At 35.2% G+C, this 23,598-nt stretch overlaps 1 protein-coding gene across 1 annotated transcript in view; it reads left to right on the top strand.

The window, feature by feature from the left end:
- The first annotated feature begins 430 nt into the window (after positions 1 to 430).
- The window catches only part of LOC5575559 (elongation of very long chain fatty acids protein AAEL008004), a 51,245-nt gene continuing 28,077 nt past the window's right edge, over positions 431 to 23,598 (top strand). Inside the window, exon 1 of the mRNA XM_021847805.1 lies at positions 431 to 454. The gene's annotated coding sequence lies outside the window, so the exon portion shown is untranslated. The remainder of the gene's footprint in view (positions 455 to 23,598) is intronic.

The following is a 23,598-nucleotide window of genomic DNA, read 5'->3' on the forward strand; positions in this document are numbered from 1 at the left end:
TTGCTATATTCGAGTTATTTCAAGTTTGAAGCAAAAAAATATTTATAATTGAAATATATTTATTTGTTTCCAACCGTTGTGCATTGGACAGACACGCGGGTGCCGATAGTACACTTCATCAAATCCACCTTTTTTGCATTGTAGTAGCTAGCTCAAGCTGTGATGCTCTTGGGCAGCAGCCGGCAAATGAAGAAGGAAAACCTTTTCTTCGTCCAGCAGGGTTGCAACACACAGAGATCGCAAATCGAACAGCATTACAGCAGCCTCTCAGCACAGCGAAGCGCAACGCCATCAACCGCATCACACATGAAGCAAGAGGAATTGATTATATTTGCACGGTCAGAAAGTGCAGTACGAATGTGCATACAAAACTCGGTTATGCACTTACATTCCCGGCTGAACAAAAGCGCAGTGAAAAACTTTCTTCATCATCGTTACAGGTGATGACAGTTCGGTGAGTTTGTCGATGGTCTTTTGTGTGGTGATCGGGCTTAGAGAGCGCTTTTGAGAGTTTCGATTAGTGTTTAGTTACATGTAAAAATGAAAGCAGATTTTCAAGCTTGATTTTTTTTAGTTTAAAAATCTCGTGAAATTACATCACCTCCTCCTTCTTCTTCTTAGCATTACGTCCTTACTAAGCCAAGGCCTGTTTCTCACCTTTGTGTTCAGTAAGCAACTTCCATAGCTATAAACTGAGAGCTTCCTTTACAAAAGTTGCCATTTTCGCATTTGTATATCTTGTGGCAGGTACGATGATACTCTATGTCCAGGGAAGTCAAGAACATTTCCATTACGAAAGGATCCTGGACTGACTGTGACACTATTCAACATGGTTATTGATGACATCAATTTGATGTACTTGGGCTAGTCCAACTTTTGGGATTGTTTTTTTTTTTTCACGAACGAATTGGGAGGCTCGATGACTGGGACCAATTGTCGTATTCATAATTCTGTATGTAAAACTTCCGACAATTTCTGTTCTTCTGACCTGGGAACGACCATCCCCGAGATAGTCACTTTTGACGTAAAAGTTATAGTGACGACTTCCTTTGGAATCGTACCTTTGAGCTGTGGGTATACAAATTCTCTCTGTTCTTGGAAGTTTTTAAAACTACACGGATAAAAATCTGATCCCCACACCATGATTTACAAATCATGAAATTCATAAATTGGTTAGGTCATGACATCAGGATCACAAATCATGGTTCCTCATAAGCGTAACATCCAGTGTGAAAACACTAAGCGGCGCACTTTGCCTCATCACATTCGTATCGATCACTCACTATTCAAGATGACGAAGCGGTTAAATGGTAGAGTACGTGACTCACAATCGGAAGGTTTTTGGATCGAATCTCAATGTATGTTATTTTTAACTTTTTTTTATTTTTCTCGATCATAAACGGATGCGCGACTCAGCATTTTTGGAATTTGAATCATGATTCCGAGCAATCAGCTACAAAAACCTAACGCGTGTGTTGCGTTACGGCAATCTGACTCATGATATCATGAGTCCAAATCATGGTGTATTTTCATAAGACGAAAACACGCTGGAATCATGATATCATGAGTCATAATATTGTTTTTGGATTCTGATTTCTACCCGTGTACTCAAAGCAATAATACAGTACTCAGTGCTACATAAACAGTACTTTTTAGTACTATTTTTCTAGTATTGATTCTTAGTGAGACCAGTGCCTTTGATTTTTCGTTGGACCCATTAGCGAAAGCTAGCGGTGGTTATCCTTCTTGGACACCGTCTTGGAAAAAAAAACTTTCCGAAGCTCACGCCTTTTCTTGTTTATTCACTAAACATGGTTGCAACTACAAACAAAAGGAAGGGTAAATCTCTGAATTCACACTTCCCTTCCAAAAAAGTGGGATTTAAAACGGTCACTAAACGTGGCGAGAATGGAAGAAATGACGTTTCTCAGGAATGCGAACTTTCTTCCAAGGGTGAAATGGATAATGTTGATAATTGCATCGAAATGAGTAATCAATTCTTTAGAAAAAGCTAGACTTATGTTCGATGTCCGTGTGACATGGGATCATTTCCAGAAACCTGGAGGAAATTACCAGAACCCCACTCAGTGCCGTCGGTGCTAAAAATGGGGTTATGCAACAAAAAAAATTGCCGCATGAATGCTAAATGCATGATTTGCGGAGGTTCTTCTCACGCTAAGGACGTCTGACCAGTGAAGGAAGATACCGATAAGTTCATATGCGCCAATTGCGGGAGCAATCATAGGTCAAATTTAAATTTTTGGGCCTGCCCTTGGCGTAGGCGAGTCGTCGAGGCTCGTGCCAGGCAGATGAAAGATAATATCCATTACGATTACGGTCGTTTCCGGAATTTCCCTGGTAGAGTATCGAACAATGCTCATTTTTCAGTTAACGATCGCTTGATTAGGAATCATACCCATCAGGTAGATCATAATCATGGTCATTCACAAACTCATTTTAATCCGTCGGGTAGCCGTTCGAATCTTTTATTTCGAATGTATCTACTCACGGAAAATCCTTTTATCGTAGCAGGTAATTTGAACTCCTTCCCTAATAGACAGTTTCACAAAAATCAAAATTTCTGGGATTCAACCAGTCACCCCCAAGTCCTAGTTGCAATACTAAAACAAACTACCAGACAAATTTTCATCCAATTTGGAGAAGATTAGGAGGTGCCTCAAGTCGTATTTGTGTTTTTTGGCTATTTTTTACATTCAAAAAATTCTACCGAGAATTTGGAAAAATGAAAATCAAAATAAAAACCACTGGTTGAACGTATTATTAGTACTTTACAACTTTTGAGAACACTGTATGCCGATAAGAGATGGTTTTGACCTCATAAAATTGATTTCTGTTCATTTAAGTACCTGTAAAACATACATTTCTCTACAGTTTTTGTTCTACAAGATTCTTAACCTCATGCCTAATTGTAAAAGTTCAATCGTAATATCATTTCTTTGTCATTTCTGAACATTATTGTAGTACATCATTTTTGTCTCCGAATTACAGATAAATTGTAAAAAATCGTCGGAAATACGACATTCCTCATTCCCCTGCATTTAGAGCTGCTGCCAAATGGCGCAATTGCTGACATGATACAAAATTGAACATAGTAGCTTTGCTTTTTCAATGATGAATGATGATTGAAGAAAACATTCAGCAAATGTCATCAACGCAGTCGTGTTTCAAACAACATTCGCATTTGATGCCAAGCATTTACATATGTGATATAGCCCCGAGGTCAAGCTTCTCGACTACCGACCTTGAGGATCAGAGTTTGATTACGCAAGACCAAGCTGAGGGTCGTGGGTTCGAATCCCACCGGTCGAGGATCTTTTCGGGTTGGAAATTTTCTCGACTTCCTAGGGCATAAAGTATCATCGTACCTGCCACACGATATACGAATGCAAAAATGGTCATTGGCAAAGAAAGCTCTCAGTTAATAACTGTGGAAGTGCTCATAAGAACACTAAGCTGAGAAGCAGGCTCTGTCCCAGTGGGGACGTAACGCCAGAAAGAAGAAGAAAACTTTAATGCCAAACATCTGTCATGTAATAATTCGCAAAGTAATTTCAACGGCAGAATTTTATTTTATGAGTGCTCTTCAAGATATTTCTCATTTCAATACCCTGATAGCCCTACATGTTTTTCCTCTTCTAGAAATCCATCTGCGATTCTGAATCCTGTCAGCACCACTCTCAATTATTTTCGAGCCGACTGGAACATAGGGTAAATGATGGCTTCGGCACCCTCCCAAGTAACACAACGTGTCTCATATAAATCACAATGACTTCAATATGACTAATGAGAATGTTCTGTTTCATAGCGAAAAAACTGGAAATCATACTTATATATGACTGGAAAAGCGCAGAAGGTGGAGCTTGTGCAACATATTTTTGTTGTCAAAATTATGTGTCATATGGGTTTAGGTATACATAATTATGTATTATACTTTGTTCAACAAACCATTAACGCAACAAAATACTGAGAACATTTGGTAGTGGTAATGCATTGGATGGTCGGCAATGAAAAATGTAAAAGTGCAAACATTGACAAGCCTTCATTTATGATTGCATAACTGTTATTGATTGATAACTGTTACTTAACACTAAATTAATATGCGAATCGAAAATTATGGTAAAATATGCACTTTTGCTTCAAAAAATCAATTCGCCCTTATAAATCGTTCAATATACATTTTTCGACATCAAGCCAAGTAAATATTTCCAAAAAAGAATCATCACATTTTGCGAATTGATTCATTATTTTGTTTTCTACTAATGCACTGAACTTTTACTGAACTATTTTTACTTTTTTCAAAGCTTCAGAACAAAAATCTCATCGTTATGGTAAATATTCAAAATTAAATTCAAAAATTAAAGATGGTCACCTTAGACACACTGCATGACGAGTGTTTTGGGAAAAGATAAAAATTTCATTGCCAATCATTTGCCATTGTTTCATTCAAGGTAGTGAAAAGTTTTCATGGACAACTAGTGTGATCATAAATTTACAGTGTGATATTAGTTCGATAAATCACTTGACTATGACAGTATAAATGGAAGTTGTAGCATGGAAGTTGCTTCTCAAATCTCACGAACCGTTGCAAAATAGTCTAATCAGGTTATTACCAAAAACTATTCCGGCAAACTTTATGTTACAATTTTGTTGACGGAAAACTCATAAACCAAATGACTATGAAGTGTTTTCTAAGTATTTATCTTTTTTTCCTACAATTTTTCACAAAAACACGTTAGCCCTGCATGAACACAACTGTAAGCGAGTTTTCGTACTAAACAGTGGCAAACAACCACCACACTCTATTCATTCATATAAATTGATAAATCGGCATGCTCTAAATGCTTAAATGCTTAAAAATAATAATTTACTCAAAACATTTGCTTAAAAGTATTCAGTGAACACCATATGGCGAATTTCTTAGCCGGCAGTGTATCATCCATGCTATCAAAAGTATTAAATGTCACTTTTGTTGCATTTGTTTTATAGATAACTAGAAAAACTTATATTTGACTGAATATAAACATTATTTGTTTATTCATACATGTAACATGAATATGACATATTGAGACTTTTTATTTGTCGTACATGTCTAAAACAACCGAAATAAGACATATAACCAAACACATGTTTTTGTTCATTAAAGAAGACAAATATGAAGACAACTATAAACATAATATGGTTGAAACATAGTAAACATAATTAGAACATTTTCAGCAAAATGGTAGATTTGTATTGCAAAACAAATTATATGCCTTAGTAGAACATCTCCATTCAAGTTCAATATTGAAAGGTTTAACAAAACAAAATAGCGACTTACGTGAGACATGACATGTTTCAAAAACTTTCTAGCAATCATTGTAGGACAAACTGTGTATTTTTAAATTTGGATTTATGTTTTCGGTGTTACTTGGGCTGTGGGTATTTTCGGCAACACTAACTTATCGTCCTTGTTGGAATTTATCTACGGAACAAGGGTTACCTTCAATGTACTCAACATGTTCCTTGAACTATAATCTTCCATAGAAATCACATTCTTGACGAAAATATTATATAACATGGGTTTTATTATTAAATGAAATAAATGCTTACGAAATCATCGTCATTCGTGAGTTGCCGAACAGAACAACACAAGAACAGCTTAGGAAAAACTCACCACTTCGAAAGGTCCAATTCTCCGCTCCAATGCCATTTTTATTACAAAATATACGCATCGATCACTTATGCACAATTAAACTTTTGATTGGTCTATAAAGCACTCGAAAATACCTAATTTTTATGCTTCAAATCACAAGTAAAAATTAATGAACTTTGTTTTCCTCGGCAGTCACTTTTTATTACTGCACCAGGTTGCCAGAAAACCATATTCAATTGCGGTGTAATTATTATTCACGATTTAAATTCACAGAAAAGATCGAACACAACTAATTGATTTATTGGTATTATGCAACAAAGCATGCATGGGTAATAATTGAGTCTTTCAAAGCCTTCCCTATTTGAAGATTGTAGCGCATAAACTTCAAAATACTGAGAAACATATAAAATATACGTCTTTTAATAGGTTAACTATTTCGGCAACACTCCTGTTGTTCTACAGGCAATCAGTGGATGATGTAATTGTGTCAAATCAAAAGTGAGTAGATTTGAAAAGGGTCTATTCTGATTTTCTCATACACTGAGAAGAATATGAACCTTTAAAATTACTGGCAAGGTTTGGATTTTGATCCGAATTAGCTGATCGAACCATATTCGGAGAGTGATATTCAAAAACAAAAAAAAAAAAAAAATCCTGGGACATCGCAATCGGATTTTTTTTAATACACCCAACCTCTTTTTACGACCGTTATCGGGGGGTCGTAAAAAAAAATCTGGGTAATAATTATGTTTTTGAAAAATGCAACGTCTATATGCGAAAATACTGATTCGGGATATTCGGCAAAGTTGAAGCATGGGTTGAGAACTTTCCAAAATGGCCGTCCAAGTTTTTATATTTTGGTAATACATAGCAACACTGCTCGATCTTTACCCATTTTTTTGGGGGAGTGATATGCAAATACCAAAAAATTTCAAAGATGACGGTACCGAATGTTGACCAAAGTTGAAGGAAGTGTTGCGTGCTATACAGTCGGCCGAATCACAAATGTTCATGTGGCTGGCAGCACTGTTCAAGAAGAATAAAGAAAAGATCAAAACCATAAAACTTGAGCGGAACAGAAAAATAGAATGCTTAGCAACATAGCAATACTCTTCAACTGTAATCCAGTTTTTCATGAAGGGTTCAAAATTTTGTCGTAGCTGGCAACACTGCTTAAGTGAAATTACGTCACCGGCAGTACAAGTGTGCATGCAACTTTTGTTCTGCGGATATCTCAGGATCCTGACCACTTAGAAAGATGGCGTCTTTGGCAAAGTTGTTCATTAGCTCAAGCGCTATCATTATTAAAGCTATGAGATTCAAAATTTTGCCAAGGGCTATCATTATTTTTGTTAAAAGATATAAGGTTTTTCCCACCATGCAGCGCTAGTAAGCACGATATTTTTTGTTTTGCGGATGTCTCAGGATCCTGGCCACTTAGAAAGATGGCGCCTTCGGCAAAGTTATTCAGAAGCTCAATCGCTATTATTATAAAAGCTATGCGATTCAAAATTTTGCCTCCTGGCGGCGCTAGTGAGTATGAAACTTTTGTTTTGCGGGATCCTGACTACGTAAACATGGCGTCTTGGGCAAAGTTGAGCTTCTCAGCAAGTTTATCGAAGACGCCATCTTTCTAGGTAGTCAGGATCCTGATATATCCGCAAAACAAAAGTTTCATGCTCACTTGTGCCGCCTGGTGGCAAAATTTTGAATCTCATAGCTTTTATAATGATAGTCCTTGAGCTACTGAACAACTTTGCAGAAGGCGCCATATTTCTAAGTGGCCAGGATCCTAAGATAACCGCAAAACAAATGTTTCATGCTCACTAGCATCACCTAGTGGTAGAATTCCGCAATTCAGTGATGGTGGTGCTAGCCCTTGAACTACTGAACAATTTTGCTGAACATCATGATCCTCTATTTTGAATACTTTGTAAGATATTGGTCATTTATAAACACGATCGTTAATCTGAATTTCGGTCGTTAAAAAGTGGTCGTAAAAAGAGGTTGGACTGTAATACCATTCATTCTCTCGGCAATAACTTGGTGATAGAGCGTTCAAGAGCAGCAACCTTTACAGACCAAAACCATATTGAGCCATTCAGCTTGTCAGTGAATAGTTCAATTCACGGTGAAATTCTTGACATAAAAAAAAATGAAAACAACTATGCAAGTACCATCGTTGGGGTGAGATTTGGCCAAAAATGCGTAAGTTCTCATTTATTTTTAAAAAACTTTCGCAATTTGACTTGATATTTTCGGTTAAATACGAGAATACGTTGCAAATGCTGAACAAATAATTGAAATCTGATTATTTTCCTTTAAATAGGAATCATTTGAAAATTGGCCCAAACTCACCCCTTCGAGAAGGTGACATTGGGCCAAACAAACTACACTCAGGAAAACGAACTATCGATAAACATAGGAGCCCCATATGAAAATTCGCCACAAGAAATTGGATTGAAATTCATAAATTTACGTCATGGAACCGAAATTTGAAAACAAAAATAGTTTTCGCGGCAACCTGGAATCGAACCAAGGACCTTTCTTAGTTTTGTAACAAAAACTACCCAAAAACATGATTTAAAAAAAAAAATATCATTGTTTCAAAATTATTTAAAAAATGTAGCCAAGTCCTTTTCAAAGGTTCAACAAATAAGGAAAACCAGTTTCAGCTTTAAGAATATAGTTGAACTGATAGAAATTAAAATGTTGAATAACTTGGTCAAAACAGAAAAATGCGGTGTATGCAAAGTTTGAACACAATTAAATAAGCTTCAAAACCATGCAAAAAGATTTGGAATCGGTTGAGTATCCATGAAGTTATGGTCAAACAAAGATATTTTTTCAGTAAAATAAAAAAAAATTGGAGTTAACTACTTTTTATTGAAACTTGTTTTGATTTTACACAAATTTGATGTTCTACAAAGTTTAAAAAAAAAAAAATTTTAAGGTGATGGTGCTGAAATTACCGAAGTTATGGTGATTTCACTGAAGGCCATTTTTTATAACTTGAAAATTCACCTCCAAGACGCTTGCACCTCTAAATTTTAATATTTTTGGCTCAAAATTCGAGGTTTCTCTACTAATATGATTCGAATTCAGAAGAGTACACGAATTTTTGGTTTTGAAAACTTTTGAAAAATAAGCCGCACCCTAAATAGACTGTAGCGCATGTGCGAGTTGCAAATAGGAGCATGCATGTAACTCATTCATCAATCGCAACTCTGAAATTCAAGTAATCCGATAATCGCGTTCCGTGGATTTTTCTTGCAGAGCACAATATTATGAATCAATTAACCATGACGTCACGCTGCAACTTCTAGGTTGGATTCGCACCCGCTACAAGTTTATTACCATGACATGGCAATTTTTAAAGCCGAAATGCTGCCATAGTGAGATTGAATACAAAATTTATTCGATAATTTAAATGAAAATGAAATTAGGCAGTGTCCATTTATGACATAACGTTAAAATGTACAATTTTCGACCATTCCCCCTCCGCAACGGTCTTTGCATGAAAAAAAAAATGTTTTTGAGCCGCAACGTTTGAGCCTACTCCCCCTCCCCCTAGAGCGTTACGTAATATGTGGACGGCGCCTTAGTCTGCATAAATTTAGTGGCGTTGTGTATTCAATTTGAATCTCCGCTATTTTATTTCTAACTGCAATTCTTTTCTCAGTGTAGTCTGTATTTCTCTGCATTGGCCCTTTCAACAAGTAGAACATAATGAGTGACGTTTAATTTCAGGAATTATCAACAAATACGAAATGTTACCAATACATAAACTAGTTTTTGCGCATTTTTGGATTGCCGAAGTGAACATTTTTGTTGCCGACAATAGTAATTGCATTGCCGATAAAAGAACAAGTGCCTCGTGACTTTGGTGAGGAAAAATAGAAGATTAAGAGAACAAAATAGTGTTTTATGTATAACAATCAATAAACGTAGAGTGCTCAAGTGTAGTTCAGGTGTCTCCTGCTAATTGTTGTGCTCCATTGTTGCGTAAAATTACCTTCTTAAAAGTTCAGCTGCTTAGGCTGCCGACAATACGTAAGTTCCCCTATATATATACATATATATATATATATATATATATATATATATATATATATATGTATATATATAGGGGAACTTACGTATTGTCGGCAGCCTAAGCAGCTGAACTTTTAAGAAGGTAATATATATATATATATATATATATATATATATATATATATATATATATTGACTCTGAACTTGATGTTAACATTTATTTACAAACAAAACTTGATATTGACAATGCTCTTGAAACTTTAACAAATTACATTGTTAAAGCCAGGGGCATTGCAATTCCAAAATGTGAAAAAAAATGAATTTGTACTTGATCATAGACGATGATCTTAAACTCTTGATCCGTCTTAAAAACGTGAGAAGACGGCAATTTCAACGCACTGGGAGACTGATTTGGAATAAGTAAGAACTATTATTAAAAAAATTAAAAATGTGAAAACTCCTAGCAATTATGGAATAAAGAAACATCCAGAAAGTAGCTTATCATTCTTAGTTGAAATTTAACAAATGTTTTCAGTTGACAAATGGAAAAATGCTAAGGTTGTTTCTATTTTAAAACCAAAAATTCTGCTGAAGCTTCTAGCTATCATCCAGTCTGCTTTCCTCCATCAGTCAACTTTTTGAAAAGGTCATTGTTAGAATAATCCAAAGTTATCTGTCAAATCGTACACTTCAGGTTAATTCTCAAAAGTACAAATCCGAAAGTTTTCCTGTAAGAGCTGGTGTTTCTCAAGGCAGCATTTTGGGACCAATATTATACAATATTTTCACATCTGACTTACCTAAGTTACCTCAGGGATGTCAAAAGTCTTTGTTTGCGGATGACACAGGCCTCTCCGCCAGAGGACGAAGCCTGCTTGTCATCTGTAGTAGATTGCAAAAGAGTTTGGATACTGTTTCTTCATGTTTGCAAGCATGAAGTGGAAGTTTCTCCCAATGGAAGTTTCTCCCAAAACTCAACTAACAATATTCCCCAGTTTCTCTAAAACTCAATTAACAATATTCCCACATAAACCAAAAGTTCTTTATTTGAAACCTTCAAGCAGACATGTTGTCACGATGAGAAGGGTTCAGATTGGTCAGATGAAGTTAAGTATCTAGGGCTCATGCTAGATAAAAATTTAACTTTCAAAAATCATATTGAAGGCATTTATACCATATGTAACAAATACATAAAATGTCTGTATCCACTTATTAAAAGGAAATCGAAACTTTGTCTTAATAACAAGCTTTTGAGCTTCAAAAAATTATTTTAGGCCAGCTATGTTGTGTGCTGTACAAATAATGACTAGCTGTTGTAATACCAGGGAGAACGCTCTGTAGAGGATTCAAAATAAAATTTTGAAAATGATTCTGAAGCTTCCTCCCTAGTATTATACTTATGAGTTACACAGAATATCTAATGTTGAAACATTGGAACAAAGGTAAAAAAAAAATAATTAAAAAGAATTTAGACAGAAATCGTTGCAATCTTCTGTTGCCACGATTAATGCGATATAGATTTAGGATAAGTAAAATGAAAACATTATTTTTTTTTCTCTATTATGAGCAGGTGAAATCAACTCATTTAAAAAAACTCTGCAACGGCAAATGAAATGTAATATGTAAAACCATAATAATAATGGTTAATAAATTAACCAAATGTTGATAAAAGCTTAATTTTGTTTTACCAAATTAGCATGATAGTGTTGTCCAACACAGAACTCCTAGATGTAAGAAATGAATGTTATGTTCGAAATGATACTAGTAAAGAATAATAAAAATATGTTAGAAATTTATGCAAAAATTATAACATGTTATGATTGTAATGATACTAATACATATAGGAATAATTAAGCGGATTTGGGCTCCCTGGCTCTGTTTAGCGTACATCACATCACTATTCAACATGGTTACCAAAGTACTTGAGCTAATTACCATCGACGCTTCCAGTTGCATGTGACTGTATCTTCAATTTCCAATGCATCACGAACGTTCTGTGCGTCGAAGAATTTGCCGCAATCAGCAAAGAACTATCGTTTTTTTTTCCTTCACCGGCGATTCAACAAGCCAGCTCGGTACCCATATCCGTAAACAGTAAACTCGTCAACATCAATATGACATACATATTTCAGTTACTGCGGGCCGGCACCTGACCAAAACCTGTCCCTAGCTAGAAGAAGTGCCTGCGCAATGCACTTACACAACTGCAGTAGTTTGGGAGCTTCATTCGCGAAGGGACACATGAAGAGCGACGAAAGGGTTGCTTGCCCGGGTTGAATCATTAACGGATCTCGTTCGGCTCCTTGCCTTGTCCTTTTCGTTCCGCGCTTGAGGCCAGCATTGTCTTGGAGAGGTCATTACACACTCAGCGCGGAAGATGGAGAGACACGGAGAAATTTCACTTTCTTTCAGGAATTTTGCACTGTTAAAAGGTTTGCACTATGAACTTGTTGTCGGAGCGATGGGATCAAGGAAGGTGAGGGGAGGCGGTGTATTTTGCTGGTCTTTCGATCTGCTGGGTCAGCTCTGTGGAAGGGTCCATCTGGGCAAGTCACACAATGCACAATGCTCTCTGATTGAATAACGGCGAGCTTCCAGTAGTGCATTAAGGTAAAGGAAAGTGAGGGGTAATCTTGTGATAGAGAAATTCTGCTACTGAAGTACTGTTTGTAAAATTATAACTTTATCCAACGCATCACATGATTTGTTACTAAATGAAGATGCAGAGGTATTATCGGTGATAGACTTACGTTTCCTACTTATCGAACTAGCAGAAAGGATTTGATCAGCTCCTTTTGAAGAAGACGGGGTAATATGCGCTTCTAAGGAAAAACTGAATTTTAACTATGAATTTTTACGGTTTTTTTTCTCGTATTGGGTAAGTGCATTTGGTTGAATGCCGTTTGATCAAACGACATTTGGTCAATTGGCTTTTTTTATACCATCGAAAAATTATTTTGTAATGACGAATTCTATGTCAATTCAAATAGTCACAGAACTCGACCATCTTCGATTTGCAGTAAATTTTGCACATGTTTTCGGTATGGTAGAATAAGTATTTTCTATAGATAAATCGACCATTTTAACTCAAGAATAACTTTTGAAAATGGTCTTTATAATTCATTTGAAAAATTCCAATTTCAAAACTGTTGATTTTAGAGAAAAAATGTTCTATGAAGAAATTGTAGTGAACCGTTTGGAAAAAATAAAAATAAATCACTTAAAAATATTTATCTTAATCATGAAAAATTCAACAGTAAAAGCTGAATAACACAAAAACCCCACACCAAAAAAATCTTAGATTTACACGTAACGCATGGTGTCTTTTTCATGTAACTTTATAACAAAAAAATCGGCATGTCTCAAATTTGGACCGATGAAAGGCAAGACCTTCCTCTTTCATTTGCTGCTAATATCAAAATAATCCATCGGGGGGTCTAGTGCAACTTTTTTTTTTTAAGTTTTGTTGTTTGTAATATCATTTTACATGCACCGTAAATTATTAAATTTTGATGAGGTGAACTGTTGTCACGGATTTAGATGAAAATGGTGCAACAATCTAGTGTCAATATCTTTTAGATAATATATATTCTAGACAGCTCTACACCTAAAAATTTACAGGCATGGGTCCGAGTTGCCTTTTCTTTGCTTCATTCATTGTTGAAATTTGCATTGCTTTTACAACTAAGTATGTCAAACAACCTTTTTCAATTTTAATTCGTAACTCAAGAGCAATATTCATCTTTCTGACTTGGTTTAGGAACAAACGATCGAAAGACAAAAGGTCGAAAGGACAAAAAGTCGAAAAACAAAAGGTTGGAAGACAAAACGCAAAAGGACAAATGGTTGAAAGTGGTTTGCATTAAGGAAAATTTAATCATCTTTGAAAGAAGATTTTTGACCTTTCATCCCCTCTTTATTCCTCTTCGATCTTTTGCCCTTTCGACCTTATGTCATAGATTCCAGAATATTGACAAGTTCACATTTGTGCCAATTACAGACGTAATATAACACTTAATAAATCCAATATTCCAACCCAAATGCAATAGCAGTACAATGTTGACACTATTGTCCATGTGCTGGTTATGATGATTGACAGAACATTTCTTTTGTTTGAAAATATTTTAAGATTAGCCAGTCTAGGGCTGAAAATCTATTAAATAAAGATAAGAATATTAATAATAATGCTGACAAATATTCACTTCCTTGTTAAATTGATGGTAGAAAAGTGCTAATGAATTCAAACAAACATCGATAAGTTTAATTCGTAACAAATCTACCTGTGAAAAATTGAGGGTGTGATCGTGGCATTTTGCTTAGAGATCTCAATAAGATGCTGTAATGTTCAGTTTTAGCATAGAGTTGTACGGATTTCTATAGTAATACATAAAACAAATAAATTCAATCAGCTTTGAAAATGCTACTTAGTAACTTTACGATTTTGCTAGCTCGATTTCGTTATACGAAGCTTTAACAAAAATCTCAGGCGAATCATAAGAGTATCCGATTACACCAAAAAGGAGCCAAAAACGGTGATCTTTAGTGCATACAAACTTGTTTGCCATTTATATCCAGCTGATCTCAAGTACTATGTTTCGTATAAATGTTGTGTTCAAAACTTATGAAAGCGCCAACTCGAACGACTTTTGATGCTAATGTTCCATCAAAGGACATTCGAGTTGGTGCTATCCAGCTTTTTACGAGCGCTAATGGCTGCCACAAGTAGGCTCGTTTTCTGGTAGGGATTGGTCAATTTGACGTTTGGCTTGGGTCCGCTCATACAAAACGACCCAAGCCAAACGTCAAATCGAAAGATCCCTACTAGAAAGTGAGCCTGTTTGAGGCAGCCATTAGCGCTTTTAAAAAGCTGGATAATTGAATTAGAAGAGTCACAGAATTCAAAATCATGAAGTTTGAGCCGTCGCATGCAGTTTTGGTGCTAAAACTTAGTGGTCCCATATTACGGAGTTTCCGGTGGTCATTCCAGTGCTCCAAAAGGAGCAAAAGGAATAACCATACATTCATTCTTTTGGCAAAATACAACCGAACATAATAAATAGTTATGAGTTGGACACAATTCATTTGGTTTTGGTGCATAAATTCGAGTAATTTCATCGAATTGTCCAGATTTACTACCTTCCGGGACTCCAGGAACCGGTTCTGCATGAACCAGACTGGACCGAAATTTTCAAGGGATGTGCGCCGGTAATTAATTCCTTATTACAGAGAAATTTTATGCCAAAATGTCCATCAACCGAATAGTACCGATATGAATTACATATCCAAAACTGAGATGGAAACTTACTTTTCGAATGTTCCGGGTTTCTAGAACCGGGTATGAATAAGTAAATGATTTGAGAATATTTATTCATAGTTCACGTGAATACCTATTCAACAATATGAGGACGGTTCAGATTACTTCATAAGTTACGAAACTACAGGTCGTCAAAGTAAGGGTCTCTTAAGGGACTTTTTTCAGTTGTATCAGGTTTCCGGTGGCCAAAGCGACCCAATTCCGGATCTCCGGAAGGGTTTCTGAAACTAGACATGTGTACCTTTCATATAAGCTCAACAGAACTAAATTCGGTCAACACACTGATTTTTTCAAGCTGTTTAAATTTCCGTGTCGAAAACGACCCTAAGTCACAGTTTGTACTTTTTTTTATAGAAGCTCCCCTAGGGGTCATTCAAAACTTTTGTTTCCGCAAAAATAAAATCTCACAAAAATAATAAATTATGTCAATCAAAAGTTACAATGATTTGAATTTTTAAATGGATCGAAAAAGACCCTAGGTGCTTACTAAGGTAAAGTTATAACCCAAACTCCGTAAAAAATATTGAAAAAAAAAAAAATTGCTCCAGACCCCCCGACCGATTATTTTTGTTTTAGTTGCAAATAAAAGGGGACAATCATGGCTTTCTTGTGTCAAAATTTCAGACATGCCGATTTTTTTGTTTTGAAATTGCTCTACGAAACACACCGTGAACGTTATTTTAGTTTCAATCATGTAAAGCCATCTCTCATGTATTATTCAATGATAAAACCTATAAACACATCTATTATATACAACATTGTTACCAAATTCCTTAATATTGAACGCGAAACGCCTTCTCTCAAAGAATGTTGCTTGCAAAACGGCTCGGTTTACATGATTTTCCCGCTGAAAATTCAATCATAAATAATGCACATGGAATGACACGCCGTCGATCCATCCATGTGCATTATTTTTGGCAGAATATTCAACGTGGAATCATGTAAACTGAGCGATCTTGTTTTCAATTTCACTTTCAAGATGCAAGAAATCATGCAACATTGGCGAATGTTGGATGCAAGATCATGAAATGTTTCAGTTTCACTCAAGTTTGCAAGCATTCCTGAATGCAATGAGGCAGTTTACATTATTTATCGTTTAATGTCAAATGATAATTCGATTCACATGACAATCATGAAAGTTTACGTGACATGTAAATTTAAGATTTTTTTGCTGTGCCTGTATTATATATTTTTAATCTTGTATCATTAAATTTTGATAGAAAACAGATGTTTGGGACAAAGTTTCATGATGATTAGAAATTTTAAACAATTTTTTTTTCTAAGAACATCTTTTGATGTGTTTTCAAATTTTGTTTTTTTTTTTTTGTCAAAATAAATACGTTTCGATAATAAAATAGGATTCTTTATATAATTCTAAAACACTATGATTATCATGATCAACTCTTTATTGTTCATTCAAATATTACGTAACACAAAATATGACAATTTTAAACCCCCTCCCTCCCCCACGTAACAATTTTCGTATGGAAAATTTTAAATTTTTGTATGGATTGTAACACTATGCAAGACCCCCTCCCTCCCCCTGTTGCGTTACGTAATATTTGAACGATCCCTTAGAAGTGTCCATTTTCGATTTATTTCAAATTTAATGCAAAATGGTTTAACAATTACCGAAAAACTAAATATTACATATACAGTCAAACCTCCATGAGTCGATATTGGAGGAACCATCGACTCATGGAAATATCGAGTCATGGATCAGCTATTCTTTGGAAAGCTGTTTATAGGGACCATCATATTTTTAGTATGGTTGCATGAGTCGATATCGAGTAATGAAACATCGACTCATGGAGGGTTGCAATTGGATTAAATGGACAAATTGATGTGAAATTTGCGAAAGTCATACACGTCTGGTCTGAATCGAACTCACGACTCCCTGTTCACTACACACCAAAAAAATCTTAGATTTACACGTAACGCTATTTTAGTTTCAATCATGCAAAGCCATCTCTCATGTATTCTTCAGTGATAAAACCTATAAACACATCTATTCTATCCAACATTGTTACCAAATTCCTAAATATTGAACGCGAAGCGTCTTCTCTCAAAGAATGTTGCTTGCAAAACAGCTCGGTTTACATGATTTTCCCGCTGAAATTTCAATCATAAATAATGCACATGGAATGACAAGCCGTCGATCCATCCATGTGCATTATTTTTGGCAGAATATTCAGCGTGGAATCATGTAAACTGAGCGATCTTGTTTGCAATTTCACTTTCAAGATGCAAGAAAGCATGAAACATTGGCGAATGTTGCATGTAAGGTCATGAAATGTTTCAGTTCCACTCAAGATTGCAGGCATTATAGAATGCAATGAGACAGTTTACATTATTTATCGTTGAACATTGAGTTATAACTCGTTTAACATGATTATCATAGAAGTTTACGTGCCATGTAAATTTAAGATTTTTTTGCTGTGTAGATATAGCGCGTTACCCCTACATCACAAGAGGACTCATGGACGCAGAAGTTAACCAGAGTTCAATTTCGGGTCAATATTCACGTGATCTTTGTTTAGCACGTTGGCAAAATTAAAGGAATAGGGAGCCACACACCAAAAAAATCTTAGATTTACACGTAACGCTATTTTAGTTTCAATCATGCAAAGCCATCTCTCATGTATTCTTCAGTGATAAAACCTATAAACACATCTATTCTATCCAACATTGTTACCAAATTCCTAAATATTGAACGCGAAGCGTCTTCTCTCAAAGAATGTTGCTTGCAAAACAGCTCGGTTTACATGATTTTCCCGCTGAAATTTCAATCATAAATAATGCACATGGAATGACAAGCCGTCGATCCATCCATGTGCATTATTTTTGGCAGAATATTCAGCGTGGAATCATGTAAACTGAGCGATCTTGTTTGCAATTTCACTTTCAAGATGCAAGAAAGCATGAAACATTGGCGAATGTTGCATGTAAGGTCATGAAATGTTTCAGTTCCACTCAAGATTGCAGGCATTATAGAATGCAATGAGACAGTTTACATTATTTATCGTTGAACATTGAGTTATAACTCGTTTAACATGATTATCATAGAAGTTTACGTGCCATGTAAATTTAAGATTTTTTTGCTGTGCAGGTCCTATTTTTGGCACATTTGATCAGAGCCGTAGCGTTGCCTCATGGCGCCCTTGGCAAACCCTCATTTGATAGGGGCGCTCAAATGAGTCACTGATTGAATTTTTTTGTCATGGAACAAATCTTCGTTAATCATACCGTAAACATTCAATATGTACTCGCCATGAAATCCTGACGAATATCAAAACCCAAAAAGCTAAAATTTGTGTTTACAAGAATTTGTTAGAAATTCTATTCTATGTCTGTTAGAAAACTAGTTAGAAGATACAAAAAAATAAAATAAATCCAGAATGGGTTTATATGGTTAACATTAATATCTTCAATTTAAGAGAAATGATTCAAACAAGAAAAGTGTCCTGTGTAGGCTCAAATGTAAGATATTTTAAAAGCAATCGAAAATTTATAATTCTTTTGATCCATTTTTCAGTAGATATCACATATGATCTCGTTAATGGAATTCTCAGCATACAATTTATTATTCAATAAAAAAAAAGTTTCAAAAGATTTGCCCTAAAAATTTGTTAAAAATTCACCTTAAACTATTAAAATTTATGATAAGTAATGGTTCAGTTGGTCGTAGTTGAAACTTCTTAATTTTCATAATTTTCGTTTAGTCAGATGGTTTTTAGTTAAGGTTAATTTGTCTTTTCAGGATTCTTAAGGTAAACCTATTTGTATTTTGTTAAAATTTAGTGTAGTATTTCGTCAGACTATCGGGAGGGATCATTTGAAAATTGTACCCAGGACATCCGGGATTTTCACATTATTCTGCTCAGAAATCGACCAGAAGTACTTAGGCTAGTATTCTGGCATAAAGACATTGAGTATTATATTAATGTGCATAGATATTGTGATTACTTTGGTTACCCTATGTTGTGTTTTCGACAGCTTTATTCTATTTGTCATGGACGGCTCTCAAAAACCGACAGGGCTCAAAATTCGCATATTTTTGCATTAAAAATTATCTCTCTATCGTATATCAGAAGATTTTCTATCCAAAAAGCTTCTTTAAAAAAAACTACTGAAAATATTGTAAGAACTCTGCTCAAGATTTTATAATAACAATATTCTGTTGACGGTTAAATTTCTACCAGAATAATCAAATGAACGTGCTCAAGATTTCTTGAATGTATTTTAAGTAATTTTTTGATTAACTTGGCTGCAACGCGTTTCTTTGGAAATCTATAAAAAAAAGTTGGAAAAGCTTGGTCATTCATTTTCATTCTCAAATTGAAAAACATATTACAATTATTTGTAAAACAGTAATAACGCCTATTAGAACTATAAAAAGAATGCATGGCTGCTTAACATATTTGCATGCCAAACTTTAAAAATAAAAAAAAATATAAAAAGTAAGTTTTCTGAAATGCTCAACGAATTTATATTAATAATTTAAAGAACATCTTCAAATATTGTTCAAATTATGAATTCTGCAATCTTCTGAAATGCTTCCAAAATACCAATTTGTCTCCAATTCCGAACATGATTCTTATTCCGAACAGTGGCAATTTTTAAGTTTAAAATTAATATTTTCTATAAATTGTATCCTGTGAAAACAAGTGGTTTCTTGAAAAATCGATAGAAGAAGTCGAGTGTGTGGAATATGAGTCATGATCGGTATATTAATAAAAATGAATCAGATTTTTTTCAATTTTCTACTAAACGTTCTACTGCTATGCGTATGGATTCTTTTGAAATTTTGAAAATTGTGTCAAGTTGTGGCATACATTTTGGCGCCCCCTGAAGGCTGGCGCCCTTGGCGGCCACCAAACTGATTAACCGCACGCTACGGCACTGCTTTTGATTCACTTCGACAGTGGTTTTTTTTTTGAAAGCAAGCTACAAAGTTTCAGACAATTCGGCTGAGAAAAACCCCCCATGCCAAAGTGAATCATGTAAGTGTTCAAGTGGTTCTGCACCCTAAATAAGTTAGATTTAATCGCGAATCACCCTAACCATCCCCAAATCAAGCGCCCAGTTTCAAATAAACGGTTTGGAATGCAACATAAATAGGGGCAATAAATTTTAGAGAAGGAATGTCACTGTTGGAACCAAGGTTGATGATACGTGATAATTCTCACTACAACTGCAAGATTTGGTTCATTGCAAATGATGTCAATGTTCATGCTGAGAATGAAAGCTTCTTTGTTTGTGTATGAAAAAGTGGAATGAACTCTTTGTGATTTAGTGAGTTACCCGATCCATGTTTGGATGAATCATAAGCTTTCTCACTCACAGTAATAATCATTGGGTTTAAGATATTCATCTACTGGGATTTGATGAACCGATAATATCGTGTTGATTTTCAGCTTTCATTTCGATTTTCACTCACAATGAAAATATCACCCGTACGGCTTGATGAAGTTTTTTTTGAACATCGTTGGCAAACCATTTGCTAATTTTTTATTTTTTAAGTAGACTATGTAAGTATGTGATGGATTTGAGAGCAGAAAAAAATAACTGGGAAAATGTTTTCCGCTTGTATCCGCACAATTGTTTTGGTTTTTATTCTAAATGGTAACGTAATTTGAATTGAACGGACTAGAACACATTTTACCACTTTTTACAATGAGCTGGCTAGATGTAGTTCATACTGTACGGGTTAACCACTTTTAAACATAAGGAGTAGAATGCGCTGCGATATAGTAGTTTTTAACCGTTTCTTACACGTTAGACATATTTTTACATAGGGAAAGTGTACCAGTTATGGCTATAATGGTTCCCTATTTGGCCATACGTGTTTTCTCGAAAACTCTCACATTTTCAATATTGTTGAATATGTGAACATCAAGACATATTTGGTATACGTATACTACTTAAACATACAGAATGATTAAAGATTTGAAGATAATCAAATTATCACGTATGGCGAAATAGAGAACCATTATGTCCATAACTGGTATACCTACCCTAGTATGTTCCATACATAAAATTTGTGAACAATTTTCAGGAAATCTCTGAGACCCCTTTTTTCATTCATTGGAAGATTATGGAGGGTATGAAATGGGGCGGCGTCTACAAATTACGTAATGCCCGAAGGGATGGAGTGATATACCAGTTATTATAATTTTGATAAATTCTTAGAATAAATGCTTTCGAGAAAATGGATTACGCCTTCAGAATTGTTAGGTCGTAATTTTGTATGGCTGTTTACATTTTAGAACTAGCGGCACTTTGGGGTAGCAGTGAAAAGCCGCGAGTAGTTCCCTTGAACGCATTCAAGGGAGCTACTATACAGTTCATCGATTAATTACCAATAATTTTATAAAAGAAAATGATGATTGTTAGGCAGCAGTCATTTATTACGTAACGATAAAATTGTTATTTTTTTTACCGTTTTACACGTCCCCGCATCCGTGACACTTTTTGTATGGAAATCTTCAAAGTTTGTATAATTCGTAACGCTTGTACATATATGACCTGAAATTTGCCTACCTCCAGGGGCACAAATGCACAGTACCCTTCTTACCCGACCTGACCCAGTGATCCACCGGAATAACTCCGACCACAGGAATATTTCCGCGTTCTTCTGTCCACTTCTAGAAACTAGATATGTGTGCCAGTATACTGACAAAAAATCATTTGAATCCGTTAAGAATTCGCTGAGCGGTGAGGGTTTTAGAATTTTTGTTTTCACTCAGGCCTATACGGGTTAAAAGACTCGGCATAGCAGTTTGCATTTCTCAAGACCAAGGCTTACAAATTTGCAAAAATATAGATCAAACATATCCTAAATCATGGGATGGAGCCTCATTGAATCATGTAACATGTTTTGTCAGATTCCAGGAAGGAATTTACGCAGCATGTCGTTGGACCGTAATTTTCACTAAGTTCAGGGAATAGTTATCTCATACTTCTGGGTGGGATTATGATAAAATCCTGAACAGCATCCTTACAGATTCCACGACACGATTGTAGTTTGGAATTTTGGACAAGATTCTAATGAAATTCTTAGCAACGTTTATAACAAATTCCAGCACATGATTCTCACTTAATTCTGAAGAAGGTTTTCGCAAAATGCTTCACAGTAATCATACAAAATTCGGAACTTTATTTTAACAAGTTATTTGGAGAGATCCTAATAATACCAGGTGAGATTCTCACGCAATGTTTCGTAGATTTCTAACAGAATTCTGAGTAGGATTATTGCAAAATCCTGAACATCATTCTCACAGTTTTCATGACAAGAGCTAGTGGCTAGCCTAATATTGTGCACGATTTTAACTCCGAGGAGGAATTTTCACAAAATATTGTGAACATTGTGCAGTAGCAGAGATCTCAATTTTCAAGACAAATTCCAATCGATTTTCCAGACAACAATTCCTGTTTTTTAAACGATTTATGGAAGTGTCAGTGATTTACCCTGCAGCTCAAAAAGATATTGCGGACTTGAATTAAATGAAATCTAAAAGAAGAAAGGGAATGATTATGAGGCGATTAAAAAAATATATATCGGAATTGTATTTTAATTTGTGTTGTCACTTAGTAATGAAAATCATCATTATTATTGACGGGTTACTAAATTGAATTAAATTTACTAATTAAAATAATTTTGAAACCTGCATTGCAACACACCAAACTTCATAGTTTTATAAAACAAGTTCAATGAAAGAAATTTTAATGACTTTTGAAGAGAATTTTTAACCTACTGGTATATTTTGTCATTGATATGCCTCCTATATTTTATTTTGTAAAGCCAATTTTTTTTATGCCGCAAGAAAACTTTTAGAATAATTTATTTAATAACAATAAAAGACATGAGAGCACCTGATTTTCTTAATGGTTTTAGATTCAATTCTATAGTGCCTTGCTTCTTGAAGGCACCACATTCCCGGCAAATACCAAGCGGTAGTCAATATAGAAGTTACTGAAATTTCTTTAATTGATCTTATATGCAGAATAATGAAGTTTGCTGTGTCGCAAGAAAGGTTCCAGCATCATTTCGAAAGTGACCGCTTCATTGAGGGAAACACATTTCCGGAATATGCCAGGCGATGACCAATATCGCCAGATGTCATTGTTGTAGCTTCTAATGATTTTGTTTTGAAAATAGGGAGTCGATGCCGGTTATGGACCCTTTGCGTATTATGGACCCCCTACAGAAAACCATAAAATTAACACTCAAGGCAGCCTTATTTCTATGAAAATCTGCCGGGGGAACTTCGATTGCATTGCTAGTTAGCAGTTTTAGGCAATATATTCAGTTTGAGACGCATAAATACAGATATTTGAACAGTTTTGCAAATAAAACCACACAAGAGAGTCCATAATACGCATTTCCAGGTGGGTCCATAATAGGCACGTCGGCAGTGAGCCGAATTACATGGGAATCAAATGGAGGGTCCATAATAGGAATCGTCAAATTTGTAAACATTCCTATTATGGACCCCGGAGGGTTCATAATAGGCATTCGGACAATAGTTTTCCAAATGCATCTTTCGTTGGGAAAATCGAATGATTTTGTATGTTTCATAGGTGTACTATGAAG

Source organism: Aedes aegypti, chromosome 2 (genome assembly GCF_002204515.2).
Source record: "Aedes aegypti strain LVP_AGWG chromosome 2, AaegL5.0 Primary Assembly, whole genome shotgun sequence".
NCBI lineage: Eukaryota > Metazoa > Arthropoda > Insecta > Diptera > Culicidae > Aedes > Aedes aegypti.